The sequence below is a fragment of the Perognathus longimembris genome, chromosome 14, assembly GCF_023159225.1.
Source record: "Perognathus longimembris pacificus isolate PPM17 chromosome 14, ASM2315922v1, whole genome shotgun sequence".
Lineage (NCBI taxonomy): Eukaryota > Metazoa > Chordata > Mammalia > Rodentia > Heteromyidae > Perognathus > Perognathus longimembris.
The window spans coordinates 217823-231189 of record NC_063174.1 but is presented as its reverse complement, the minus strand read 5'-3'; the positions used below and the strand labels follow the sequence as shown (position 1 = coordinate 231189).

At 38.8% G+C, this 13367-nt stretch overlaps 1 gene segment (V, D, J or C); it reads right to left on the bottom strand.

The window, feature by feature from the left end:
• Positions 1-13367, bottom strand: part of LOC125362953 — a 436105-nt gene that overhangs the window by 390504 nt on the left and 32234 nt on the right.

Sequence of the window (13367 nt, the reverse complement as noted above, 5' to 3'; positions counted from 1 at the left end):
TTTTTGTTTTTACCAGCATATATTAGTTCCACAAAATAATGGGTTTCATTGTGATATGCTCATACATGATATAATGGACTTTGGTTATTATTACTCTAACATTCCTTTCTCCTTCCCTGTTACCTCCTTCTTCCTCCCTAATAGTTCATCTTCTATTTCCATTGCCCTCTGTTTCTCTAGTTTGCACATATTACAGAAAATATTTGTCTTTGTGAATCTAGATTATTTCCTTCAACATAAAAATCTCTAGATTCACATGTAATCCTAGCAGCAACATGTTTTCACTTTTTATTTTACTTGAATACTACTCCTTTTTCTTCAAATACTACATTTTCTTCATCTATTAGTCCATTGCTGAGCACCTAGGCTGATTCCACAGCTTATCCATTGTGAATAGTGTAACATTAAACATGGGTGTGCCAGTGTCTCTACTGTATGTTGACTTTGATTCCTCTAAGTATACACTTGGGCTGTTACAGCTCTATCTTCTAAGATCTATCTATCTATCTATCTATGTATTTATCTATCTATCTATGTATCTATCTATCTATCTATCTATCTATCTATCTATCTATGTATCATCTATCTTATCTAGGAAGGTCCATGGTTATTTGGATATTTTGATATATATTATTTTAGGAAATGCCATAGTGATTTTGATGGAAGCTGTATTACTTGTCATGCCTACTGGCAGTACATAGAGTTCTTTCGCTCCTAGACATGTTCACCAACAATTGTTGCTTTTGCTTTATTGATAGTCATTCTGAGTAGGATGATATGGAATCTCAATGTCCTTGTGATTTGAACAACATCTCTAAATGAAACTGGGACTAGAAGTGCTTGGAATCCTTTCCTCCATTAAGTACCTACAGCAAAGCATTTGGAAATGGATACACTCATATTGATTACATAGAAAAACTGGCTCCAATGTGTAGACTATAAACAAAACTATACAGTTCCTTTAATTTATTCAAATTTTCTGATGTTCTCTTTCTTGAATAAAGGACAACAAAACCTGCCACAAAGTTCTCAGGCTCTGTTCATTTTTCTCTCTCTCTGTTTTGCGCCTCAAACTGAATAATGTCAGTTCACTTATGCCCACATTTGAAGATTCTTTCTCATGACTGCTCAAACATGCTGTGGAGACACTCTAGTAAAATCATTTAAGGTCATTTCCTGTGTATAGCAGTTTCTCTGCCCTGATAGAATTCTGGCTTATGTCCTTTAAATCAGTCCTCCAAGAAAATCCAGATGGTCAGAGGCAAGCATTGTGCCTTGAGTGCAAGCCCACTCTACACCAACAACAGAAACCCACACTGTGAATTTGTGCTGCTATTTAAAGACTGTCAGCTATTGATGGAAAGATGGGCAACATCTAAGATAAGTTCTAATGTCAGTTTTTGTATAAAGTTTGGTTACCTGTCTCTTTCTCAAATGTTTTCTTGGTAAAATACAGTTGTAGCTAGCTGTTTGGCTGGTGTCTGCAGTGGTGTCCATTGTCTAAATGTTTTCTGTCCTGTTAGATTTCTCTTTTTGTGGGATTATGGCTGGAGGGAAAAAGAATTGTGGGGACTTGAGGGGATGAACTCATTGGCATTTCCAAGTTACAGACTTCTACAGGACCCATTTGGGTTATGTAGGCAAGAAAAATTCAGGAATTTTATTAGCCTATCATTTGATAAGATTGGCCCCTGTTCTCTACATTTAAGATATTTGTGTGTGTGTGGGGGGGGGTGACAGTAGTGGGGCATAAACTCAGAGCCTGAGAGCTGTCCCTTAGAATTTTTTTTTTTTTGCCAGTCCTAGGGTATGAGCTTAGGTCCTGAACACTGTCCCTGGCTTCTTTTTTTTCAAGGCTAGCACTCTACAACTTGAGCCACAGGGCCCATTCTGGCTTTTTCTATGTATGGGGTGCTGAAGAATCGAACCTAGGACTTCATGCATACAAGGCAAGCACGCTTATCACTAGGCCATATTCCCAGCATGAGACAATAATTTTTAATGTATCAGTTTATGTTTTCTGTGGTTTCCTAGTTGGTGTCTGCTTTCCACATAAGCATTTATGTAAGTTTCCAACATATTTAAATGTTCCTAGCTTGTGTAAATGAGTATTCATGATTGTCTCATAAGTGATTTTTTAGACACTGCCAGCTGAGAAGCAAGGACAATCTTGGCTGTCTCCAGAAAGCTGTGCCTACTGGCCACACTGCCAAATTTTTTGAGCAGGAAGATCTCCTCTGGAACAGTTACAGAATATGACAGAAGGGTGTTCAAGGTGTTGATCCTGACTGAATTGGTGGAAATAGGTCTCTCCACCTACAATGTGCTGCTGTGAAGCTTAATAGCTAGGAGAAAAAGCCTGAGTAGATAGTCAGGGGAAAGAGACAGATCAAGACATTGTATTCAGCTGCAAGGACTTTCCACTCTCTGTGTGTAGTTGGACTTTAGACTGAGCTTTCAAGCAGTAATGAAGTATGATGATCTTACTCAAAGAAACAGTCAGAAACCCTGGTTAACTGTATGTGCTGAATGAGATGAGGAAATTTTAGACTATGCAGACTTCCAGGTTCACCCTCAAACTCTATCATGTCTGGAAGAAATAGCCGTTCATTTATAAAATCAACAAACAGCATAAATTCAATGTCCCTGCTCCACCTGTCAGCCTCTTGTCAGCCTCCAGGGACAGGTTCTGGTACTGACTACAGGTTTCTGGAGAACATCGTGCATCCATCCACCAACAGGTGGAGGAGGCAGTGTTGCTGGCAGTGTTCCTGTGCTTGGGGCTGCATCCAGAGTTGCTGTGTACCTTCCATTCAACGTTTTGCTCTCCCTGAAATTCATCCTTGTCAGGGAAAAAGGGCCTCTCCCTGTGCCATGTTTGTGCCACCCTGCATTGTGAAAGGGCTCAGGGTGCAATTGCACTGAAGAGGGAAGTTTTCTCCCTCCAAGACGGTCAGGGACTGAGGCCTCTGCTCCTTGTTCCTCCTGCCACTCAATCCTAGTCAGGATGTTCCCTAATGTGAGATTTAAGAGATCAGTTGTCCAAGTATCCTTATGTTTTCTAATTGGCATCCCTTCTTTACAGTCCATTATGAATTTCAAGAAAAGTAAACAATGTACCTATTTTCTTGCCTCCTCCTACCCCAGTGTAGTACACCTTTTCCCCAGATCCTAAGAAATACTTCTATGGGCATCTTCATCCAACCTGGTGACCACTTTTCATTAACTTATCACAAAAACAAACCAAGAAGCCATCAATGAGGTCCTCAAGAATATTTCCATTCTGACTCTGCAGAAGTCGGCCTTGAAAGCACAATTCAACATGTTCTCTTTTCTCTAAGGTCAAAAAGAAGGATCTGAAAAGAGAATGGTGAGTCAGAGACTAGACTCAGTATACACCAACCCAGAAACAGTGGAAACAGCCCATTCTTGGGGCCCAAAGTAGGGCTGTCAAGCCTTCTGATTAAGCTTTTGGCTGAGTTTCCTCTTCCGTCCTCACAATGGGATATAGAATGTAAGCCTGTAGTGTCTATGTTAAAACAGTAGATTGGTAATTAAGACATATAGTTGAGGACCACAGCTTAATGGCTCCATATGACATCAGACATGTGAATTAAGCTTTAGGTTTCTGATAGAAAAGTAGATTTGTAACATCTAAGAAGTTTTGAAAAATTGATATGAAACAATTCACTTACAAGGTGTATGAAAGAGGTTAGAATGAATTCAAGTAAAATACCTTGTGTACATAAAAATATATTTTCTATTGTCTACTGCATCTTTAGTTTACAGGACAGAGTTTGTAGAAAATTACATAGTGAAGTTTATGAGTGAATGGATGACGATTTTGCTCAGGTAGTGACAATAGTACTTTAAGGACTCATTAGTCCTATAATTATGTTTTAAGTGTGTGTTTATCACATATGGTGCCATGTGCTAAGGATCAACAAAGCTCTACTTTTGAGCATTACTTAAATGAGAGGAAGTGAGAAGTGCTGAAGCTCAGAGGCTGGGAAGTGATGAGTTCTCATGACTGTGCAATATTTTTTGTGCAATATTTTTCTCAGTTACATGGATAATCAGTAAACTTGAAAAATACAGACATATGAGGACTTATTGTAAGACTGAGATTTAATATACAATGTAGTTGGAAGGGAATGGAAAGATATATAATATTCAGAATCTAAAGAGCGCTATATACTTTACTTTTAAAAGACACAGTAGGTTTTCAGAAAAGAATTACTAAAGCTGAAGAGTGTGAGTTGTTTTTTTTTTTTTTTTTTTTGCAAGTCCGGGGTTTGAACTCAGGCCCTAGCTTCTTTTTGTTCAAGGCTAACACTCTACCACATGAGCCACAGTGCCACTTCCAGCTTTTCCCGTTTATATAGTTCTGAGGACTCAAACCCTGGGCTTTGTGCATGCAAGGCAAGTACTCTACTGCTAAGCCACATTCCTAGCCTCAAGAAGATGAGATTTCATGTGTCCACTTGGATATGCCTCTGCATCCAGGTACTCTCCTGAGGTTTCCTTTTAGAAAATCAATACTTCAACCAGTATGTTTTGAATGAAATATATTTTCCCTATAATGTGCATGGAACTCAATCAATCAGTGTGAGTTTTAAGAGAGAAAGGAGGCAGTTCTGCTTCCATACGGATGCAGACTTTAAATTTGTTTTTGTTTTTTTGTTTTTTTGTTTTTTTTTGGCCAGTCCTGGGCCTTGGACTCAGGGCCTGAGCACTGTCCCTGGCTTCTTCCCGCTCAAGGCTAGCACTCTGCCACTTGAGCCACAGCGCCCCTTCTGGCCGTTTTCTGTATATGTGGTGCTGGGGAATCGAACCTAGGGCCTCGTGTATCCGAGGCAGGCACTCTTGCCACTAGGCTATATCCCCAGCCCCCAGACTTTAAATTTGAACTGAAAAGTCACTCTTCTGTGAGTGTGGAGCCTAGCAGCCCACTCAAGAAATTGGACTTACAAGTTGCACAATTGCATGAACCATTCATCAAAATAAATGTATAGAGAGATAGACGAAGCAATGAATAGACTCATAGCACTAGGAATACACAGTAGATCCATAGGTACAGACATAAAAGACACAATTCTGCACTCATAGCCTTGGCCTTACACTTCATAGGCATATGCTCTTTCAAGTTCTTACTATCTCAAGTTTTTACTTTAAAATATTTCTCATGCTGAGGTTTGAATTCAGGGGCTTGAATGTGGTAGGCATGTGCTCTACCAAGTGAGTGATTTCCCCAGACAATTCATACTTGAGTTATCTTTATATTTCTTCCTCTTTTTCCTAGAGCGAAGCTCATACTACAACAATGGGCAGTACCTACCCGTCATGCATAGTGAGGCCACAGACCTGCATCACCACACACTGCATGAGTTCGACTCTCATTGAAATTATCTCTGACTGATCTTGAAATACACTCCACAGAAGTGGCATGATAGATATTTGCCACCATGTGTGACCCTTTGCTATCTTTTAAGTAGGCTTTATGGTAATTAAGGTTGAAATGTGTGCTTAAACCTTCCACTGGTTGTTAACTACCTTGCTTATGTGCTGGAAGAGGGCCAGCTGATCTGTGGAACTGGCCAGGGACGCTCATCACTATGACTTTATTTCTGCAATCATGTGTTTCCTTCCTTTCTTTCTTTTGGGCATCAGTATTATGTCTACCTGATTCATTAACCATGTAACCTTTCTTCCACATGATGGAGGTCTTTTTAATTTCATAAGGAGGATTTCTTCCTCATTCATTCTCTTCTCCTTTTCTTTTTCTAAGAAGAATTTGGAGTATGGAAAGAGCTGTGGCCTTCCTATGATCCCTCCTTCCATACACTGTTATTGGGCTATCATGCAGATTCCACCTTGTTTGTCACAAATGGCTCCCTAAAACTGAAATAGGATGGAGAAATGTGGACCACGGCGACCTGGGGCAAGATGTGGGGCTGGTCTTTGCAAGAATGAGAACTGAGACAGCTTTAATTTTACGTGCTTCACCTTGGTGTTTCCTTGGACCAGGATAAGAGCCGACTTGTGTCAGACCCTGTTTCAGATCCATTAATGAACAGCTGAGCGTGGCGATGTTCACTTCCCATTCTTCTGCTCTAACATTTGAATTATTTTACATCAGCAGAGAAAATGAGGGGTGCCAACCTCAGAGTGTGCTGAAACCACAGAGATCCCAGAACAGGAGCTCAGCAGCCAGGCCCCTACTGCAGTTCAGTTTGTGCTCAGCTCCCCGTGTGGTTTCTGTCACTGTGTCACCCAGAGCACAGTAGTACACAGCGGAATCAGACACTAGGACTTTGGCTTTCTTCAAGTGGAAGGATGTGGCTTCTTTGTCATTCATGGCTTCAAATCCTTTGTGGCTTCCCATTTCATTGGCCTTGGTGACTTTAATAAGGAGCTGGGGACCTTCTCCAGGGTACTGGACATACCAGAAGAGAGTGGGGTACCCTGTGGTTGTATACGTGCAGTTTATGGTCACGAAAGCCCCTTCTGACACAGTCACATGGCCTTGCTTCTGGATCACAGAATCTCCACAAGCCTTTCCTAGGAGAAAAGGAGAACTGTGATATTTGGGAATTAAACTCTTAACTATATTTATGTTTAAAGTTTTGTTGAATTTATAGAAGAAATGAACCAAATTTTAAAGTTGATTTTACTTACCAAATATTAAGAATATCACAGTCACTAAGCCTGGAGAAAGTCTCATCTTTAGAATATCACCACTGTTCTTGAGTGGTCACAGGAAGAAATGTTGAAGTGATGTAGAATTGTCAAGCCTCAACCTCCAGCTCACACAGGAAATGAGCTTGTGTTAGGAGGCTGCTCCCTCTGGTGGACAGGGACTGAACTGGGGTGAAGGTTTTCCTGGTTTTTATCCTAGTCAGAAGTAGGTCCTCCTCCCTGACCACATTTTTAAGTCTTAAGTCAGTCCTCAAGTGTTCTCTGTCAATCTGTGGTACAGAAATGATGATTTTAGGTCTTTAGACACGAATGTAATTTAGAAGACTAACACTGTGTGTGTGTGTGTGTGTGTGTGTGTGTGTGTGTGTGTGTGTGTGTGTAGCTGAGAAGATATATCAGTTGCCTCAGACTTTTTTTTTTTTTTTTTGCCAGTCCTGGGCCCTGAACTCAGGCCTGAGCACTGTCCCTGGCTTCTTTTTTGCTCAAGGCTAGCACTCTGCCACTTGAACCACAGCACCACTTCTGGCCTTTTCTCTATATATGTGAGGAATAGAACCCAGGGCTTCATGAATACGGGCAAGCACTCTTGTCATTAGGCCCTATCTCCAGCCCCTTCCTCAGACATTTTAACAGAAGCCTTAATATCCTCATATGATCATTGTGAGCCACCATGCTTACCACTGTGATATCTTAGGAGTGTTTTGCTTGAAGTCATATTAAGTGATAAGAGGCCAAGTTAGTATTGAATGAATCTCAGTTTTCAGCACTGTTTCCCAACACAGAGAACAGCAAATTACATCCTAGGTGCTGAATGCATATTTGTTAAATGAAATAAAAAGTTGAATGGGTAGTATTTGGTTGAAACACCACTCATGAAAGATGATATTTCCTCTGTTTTAAAATAGTTTCAAATCATAAGGATTTAAAAAATCTATTATATCACTTTTCTGGAGAAAATTCATAATATCAAAATAACCACTCAGATATTCCTGAATATCTTAGCATTGAAAAGTGAGAGTGTGTAACGCGGTGTGGAATATGCCATAATTTAAGCTGCTGAGTCTCTATGGGATGGTTTGACATCAGCATCTTTTTCCCCCACAATTTCATTGGCTACAGGATCAGGTGACAAGCTGTGAGTCTCACAAGGGAGTTTGATTCTGAAGGATGGTTTTAGTGTGAATGGAAGCCAAGCCTAGACTGTTTCCTAGGGTTCACTTTATCTGAATCTATTTAATAAATTCTTAGGATAAGTAAATTCTTAAGACAAGGAAAGTAAATTCTTAGACAAAGATTTAAGTAAACAATTCAGGCCTAGACAGCATTAGGTCCACAAATCCCTTTCCTGTCCTCTACCTTCCAATCACATTGCTCAAGATAACATAGAACTATACTACATAGAAAATGTAAGAAGGAGACAGTTGTTTATTTGAGGATTTGTTTGGGAGAAACCTGTTTTTGAGTTCTAAGTATATTTTAGATATGAGGCCCTTGTCTGTTGTATGGCTAGTGAAGATCATCTCCCAAACTGTGGGCTTTCTATTTATCTTGCAAGCTATGTCCTTTGCCATGCAGAAGCTCTGCAGTTTCATGCAAGCCAATTTGTTCAACCTTTTTTGAATTTTTGTGTTTCTGGGCCTTTAGTAAAAAAGTTTTACCTGGGCAAAGGAGCCCAAGTGTTTCTCCTTTTCCTTCCTGTAATGTTTTCAGGGCATCTTCTTTAACCTCAAAATCTTTGACCCATTTACAATTGATTCTGGTGCACAGTGTTATATAATGCTCTAACTGTAGTTTTCTACAAGTGTCTAACTAGTTTCACCAGTACCATTTGTTGAAGAGGCTGTCTTTCTTCCATCCTATTTTTTTAACTCCTTTATCAAAGATTAAGTGGCCATAGGTCTGTGGATTCATTTCTGAGTCTTCAGTTCTATTCCACTGGCCCTCAGACCTATTCTTGTGGCAGTACCAAGCTGTTTTTATTACTAAGCCTTGTAATACAGCTTGAAGTTTGGTATTGTAATTCCTCCAGCACTGTTCTCCCTGCTTAGGATTGTTTTTGCTATCGGGGGTCTTTTATTGTTCCATATAAAGTTTTGAATTGATTCCTCTTTCATGAAAGAATGGTGTTGGGAAATTGATGGGTATTGCATTGAATTTGTACATAGCCTTTGGCAATATTGCCATTTCCACAATACTGCTCATCTCTTCCAACTCTACCCATCCCCTCAAATTACAGAGTTCCATTGAATGTTATGTCTATACTTGCCCACCTTCCTTTCACCAACATCTGCTCCACCTTCCTTCAACATCACCCCCTTATTTTGGACAACACAAGTTCTAGTGTTCATTTTAATACACAATAACCTAATTGTTTGAAGGGGCTACACTATTGCAATCTTTCCCTGCACATACATTAGTTATTTGTGCATATATGCATATGACCCTGTGTATGTTTAAGTATATATTTATAATTGAAATATAACTTTTACATATGTGATGAAACAAGAATCTTGTGGTTTCTCTGAACCTGAGTTATTCCATTTAACAATTTTTTCAAAGTCTGTTTATTTCCACACAATGATGTAAGGATTAACCCACTCAGTTTTGTAACCATTAAATGTGAAAATAATCTAAGGTTTATCAAAAGGAAATTGGTGTTACCTACTCATAATCTCAGTCCTTACACCTGTGATATGATTGGGAAGGGGTAATACTAACAAATACTACAGGTCATTGAACAGAAGGACAACCTAAGATACAACACTCGGATGTCCTAACACCTATATTGCTTCTTAAAGTAGAAATCAATCATTTTATCAACATAGAACAAAGCTGGTTTTCAACCTACCTATGGACACAGTAATATTCCAACTCATTTCCAATATCTGTTCACTTGCCGGTCTTGGACCAAACTTCAGAAAAATATTAACCTCTATTTGCTAAGGATTTCATAATGAAGTCCTCAGATATTTAATCCTGTCAAAAAGTTTCCATTCTGTCTTTCATTTTGACAGCCCACTCTGGTCATAAAGGCTGGATTAGAGACCAGAATCTGCTCTTTAGGTTTCAACTCTGAATATTTTGCTTCAACTGGCACCTATATGATCCACAACAAGCTAGTATATCGTTGCCCCGAGACTACCATAATTAATTGTGAGAAACACCTATTCTGTGAACATTAACAATAAGGCCGTACTCATTTAAAAGATAGATATTCTCAACCACTTACCCATATATGAAGAAGCATATGTCTGTGGACAGTAAAGCAAGACTGTCCTCACTTAGAAATTTCACTGCTTTCATTACCCCATCATCTGCTGAATATCTACAAACAGCAGCCAGAGCATTCAAAGGTAATTACAAATAGAATTTAATGGCTAATGGCTGTGACCATAGCTATTTGGGATGCTAAAATGGAAAGGATCACAGACCCAGGCAGCCCAAACAGTATGCTGAGTACTATGATTAAACATCCAGTACAAAAAGTGTTACAGGTGTGGGTGAAGATAGAGCCACCTGCCTGTTAACCTTTGTTTAAATCCCAGTAACATTCCCAGTTCACACCTGGTTGAGCTCACAATGAATCTGTGATTCTGTGGCCTTGCATTTCTCTACTGCAGAAAGCCATGCTAAATTGTGAAATGATTACTTATGGTCCTATGTAAATCCCAAACCATATACATTCCATTCTTTCGTAAACTTAACCGCATGAAATCATGTTATAGCTTATGTTTCATCAAGATTACAAAAAATCACTGTCCTGGGCTTTCCTTAATCACATTTCATTTGACTTAAACCTGAATGACTAGGCATTCTGGAAACTATTCTGGAGAAAGTCTCCTTTGAACCCTGTCAAATGACCTCACTGGGTGCTTTTCACTAAAAGCTTACCTTGTAAAGTATAAGGAATTTACTTTGATTGCATTTTGAGAGTTAGTGTGTCTTAATTTATTCCTTAATGACAGAAATTCAAAAGGTATTTGTTTAGTTAACAGTTCTCCAGAAACCTCCAAAGCAGACTTCGCCACAGAAAATGAGTACTCAGACCAAGGCACAATGGCTTCCACCTATAGTATCAGTCCGAGGAGGTAAATGGAGGATTTTAGTTTGAGTTTAGTCTAAGCAAAAAAAACCAGACCTTTTATGGAAAACAAACTGGTGCAAAAAGATGGAGGTGTGATTGAAGTTGTGGAGTACTTAGCGAGCAAGCACGAGGTCCTGAGTTCAAGACCAGAACTGCCAAAAGGAAAAAAAGAGATGAGAGCTGGCCCAGAATCCATGGACCAAGCCTGTATTTTCATGAAGTAGACATTGCCCCAACAGAATTGTGTACACGATTAGAACCATCGACTACCATATCCTACACAGTCCCATGTTTTCTCCTTTTAGGGTTATTCTGTCATCTGGATAACAGAATCATATGTTTCTATTTATGGACTTTACTTATAAATAGACCTTGGTGGGGCTGGGGATGTGGCCTAGTGGCAAGAGAGCTTGCCTCCTATACATGAGGCCCTGGGTTCAATTCCCCAGCACCACATATAGAGAAAATGGCCAGAAGTGGAGCTGTGGCTCAAGTGGCAGAGTGATAGCCTTGAGCAAAAAGAAGCCAGGGGCAGTGCTAAGGCCCTGAGTTTTGGGCCCAGGACTGGCCAAAAAAAAAAAAAAAGATTGAGAAATAGACCTTGGTATAGACTTTACTTGAGTCATTGATCACAACTGGCATATTTCACAGCCACTGCCGTGCAACAAAGTGAAAACTTTATTCCTTTTCTCATTCAATGCCACTGCTTGGAAATTCCAAGTAAGTAGCCGGTCCCAACTAAAATAAATCAAGTGAATTTCAATCAATAAAATCACCCTTGTACATGTCATAAAAATCTATTAATAAAAATTTAAGCTGGAGCTGGACAATTAAAATTATATGGAACACAATTCAAACTGAATTTATAAATTATATAATCCTCAACTCTATTAACCAGTTGCCATGGTTTTATGGAACTGAATATATGAAATTATGTAGTATATTAGAATTCAATATTCATTAACAGAAATGCACAAAACATATTTGTTGTTCTTTAAAATAACTTAAAAACAAAAGTTAGGACTCTGAGATAGTAATTATGCTTTCTGTTTTATCTCTGATGGGACTCTGCCTAATTTATTATTATGTTCTCAATGTAGAAATAAAAGCCAAAGCCATGGTAAAAAGAGAGCTCCGTCTGTATTAGAGTCTATTCCACCAAATCCCTGTCAGTTATAGGCAGATATAATAAAGTTGAAGGTCCTGAGATGGGAAAAGTGTTGTTAATTATCAGAGCTTTATGCAATCACAGGAGTGGTTAGATAGAGATTGGCAACAAAAGAAGAGATTCCAGGACAACCAAGGAGGCAGACAGGAGTGATGCAGCCACAGGCTGAGAAAAGACAGCAACCATCAGAGCTGGAAGAGACAGGAAACAGATTCTCTTCTGCTGCCTAGTGCAGCCTGCTGACATCTTGATTCAGGCCCAGGAAAATGAATTCCAGCCTCACACTTTCAGAACTGTGAGAAAAAATATATTTCTATTCTTTTAAGCTACCAAATGTGTTAGAGAAGCCAAAGAAGGAAGCACACAACTGTGAGCAAGATCTAAAGCTTAAGTGTGTATGAATCTGAGATACAGACTCTGTCCTGTAACAGACTCTGAGTTTGGACTCTGCATACTCTGGGTACATAATTGTAGTTTATTTTCTTACATTCGATCCATTGTCACATTAATAAGATACAGCAGATAAACCAATGAAATTACAGCATCTCCTTTACAACCAAGAAATAAAGCAATAAAACATAAGCCCTGGTTTCCTCTCACACCCTGAATCAGTCTTCAGAGAATTAGACCAGCCAAGAGCAGACTTGCCTCTGTGGACCAGGAGCTAGTTGTGTAGTGAAGGAAATGAGAAAAGTCGAGTGAGGGTTGGATTACAATATTGACCTGTGTTGTTGAAAATTAGTATATGTGAACGATGCGGCGTACAAGAGCAAGTCAATTCGCTGATAACTCATATTGTAACTCAGATAGAAGAGCTCATTCTTGCCAGTGTAATCTCCAATTACATTCATCCTTAGACAGAAATGGGAAGAATAGAGAATCAATCATTTACACAAATAATTTATTTTAATTGAATTGTCAGAAACACTAAAAGATACATTATTTTAAAATTAGGATAAAATATATAGGTTAGTCAAACGTTGAGGATAAATTAATCCACTACTATGTGATGAGCACTATAGATGACAATTGATGTAGAAAACTCTTTCCATAACTCTAGAAATATAAGTTGGCAATAAAAATGATATGCAAGGAATAAATTTAACTATCTAGATATAATGGAGAGTTAGTGAGAATGATGAATAAAAGCAAAAATCTTTTAAACTAAATTGTACTGTGAATTGAGGATTACAACATGACATTGGGTGAACATAAGCAGTTATTTGCATACTACAAATGTCTACAATTTACTAAGTTACTTTTTTGAACATTTGAGAATATTAAGACATAAAAACACTTATCTGAGAAAAAATATATTATGGCATAATTTTATTAGCTATAGACATTATATTGTATATTAGAACTGGACACTTGTGTTTGGAAATATTAACTTCTTCGTAGCATTGACCAAAAGTC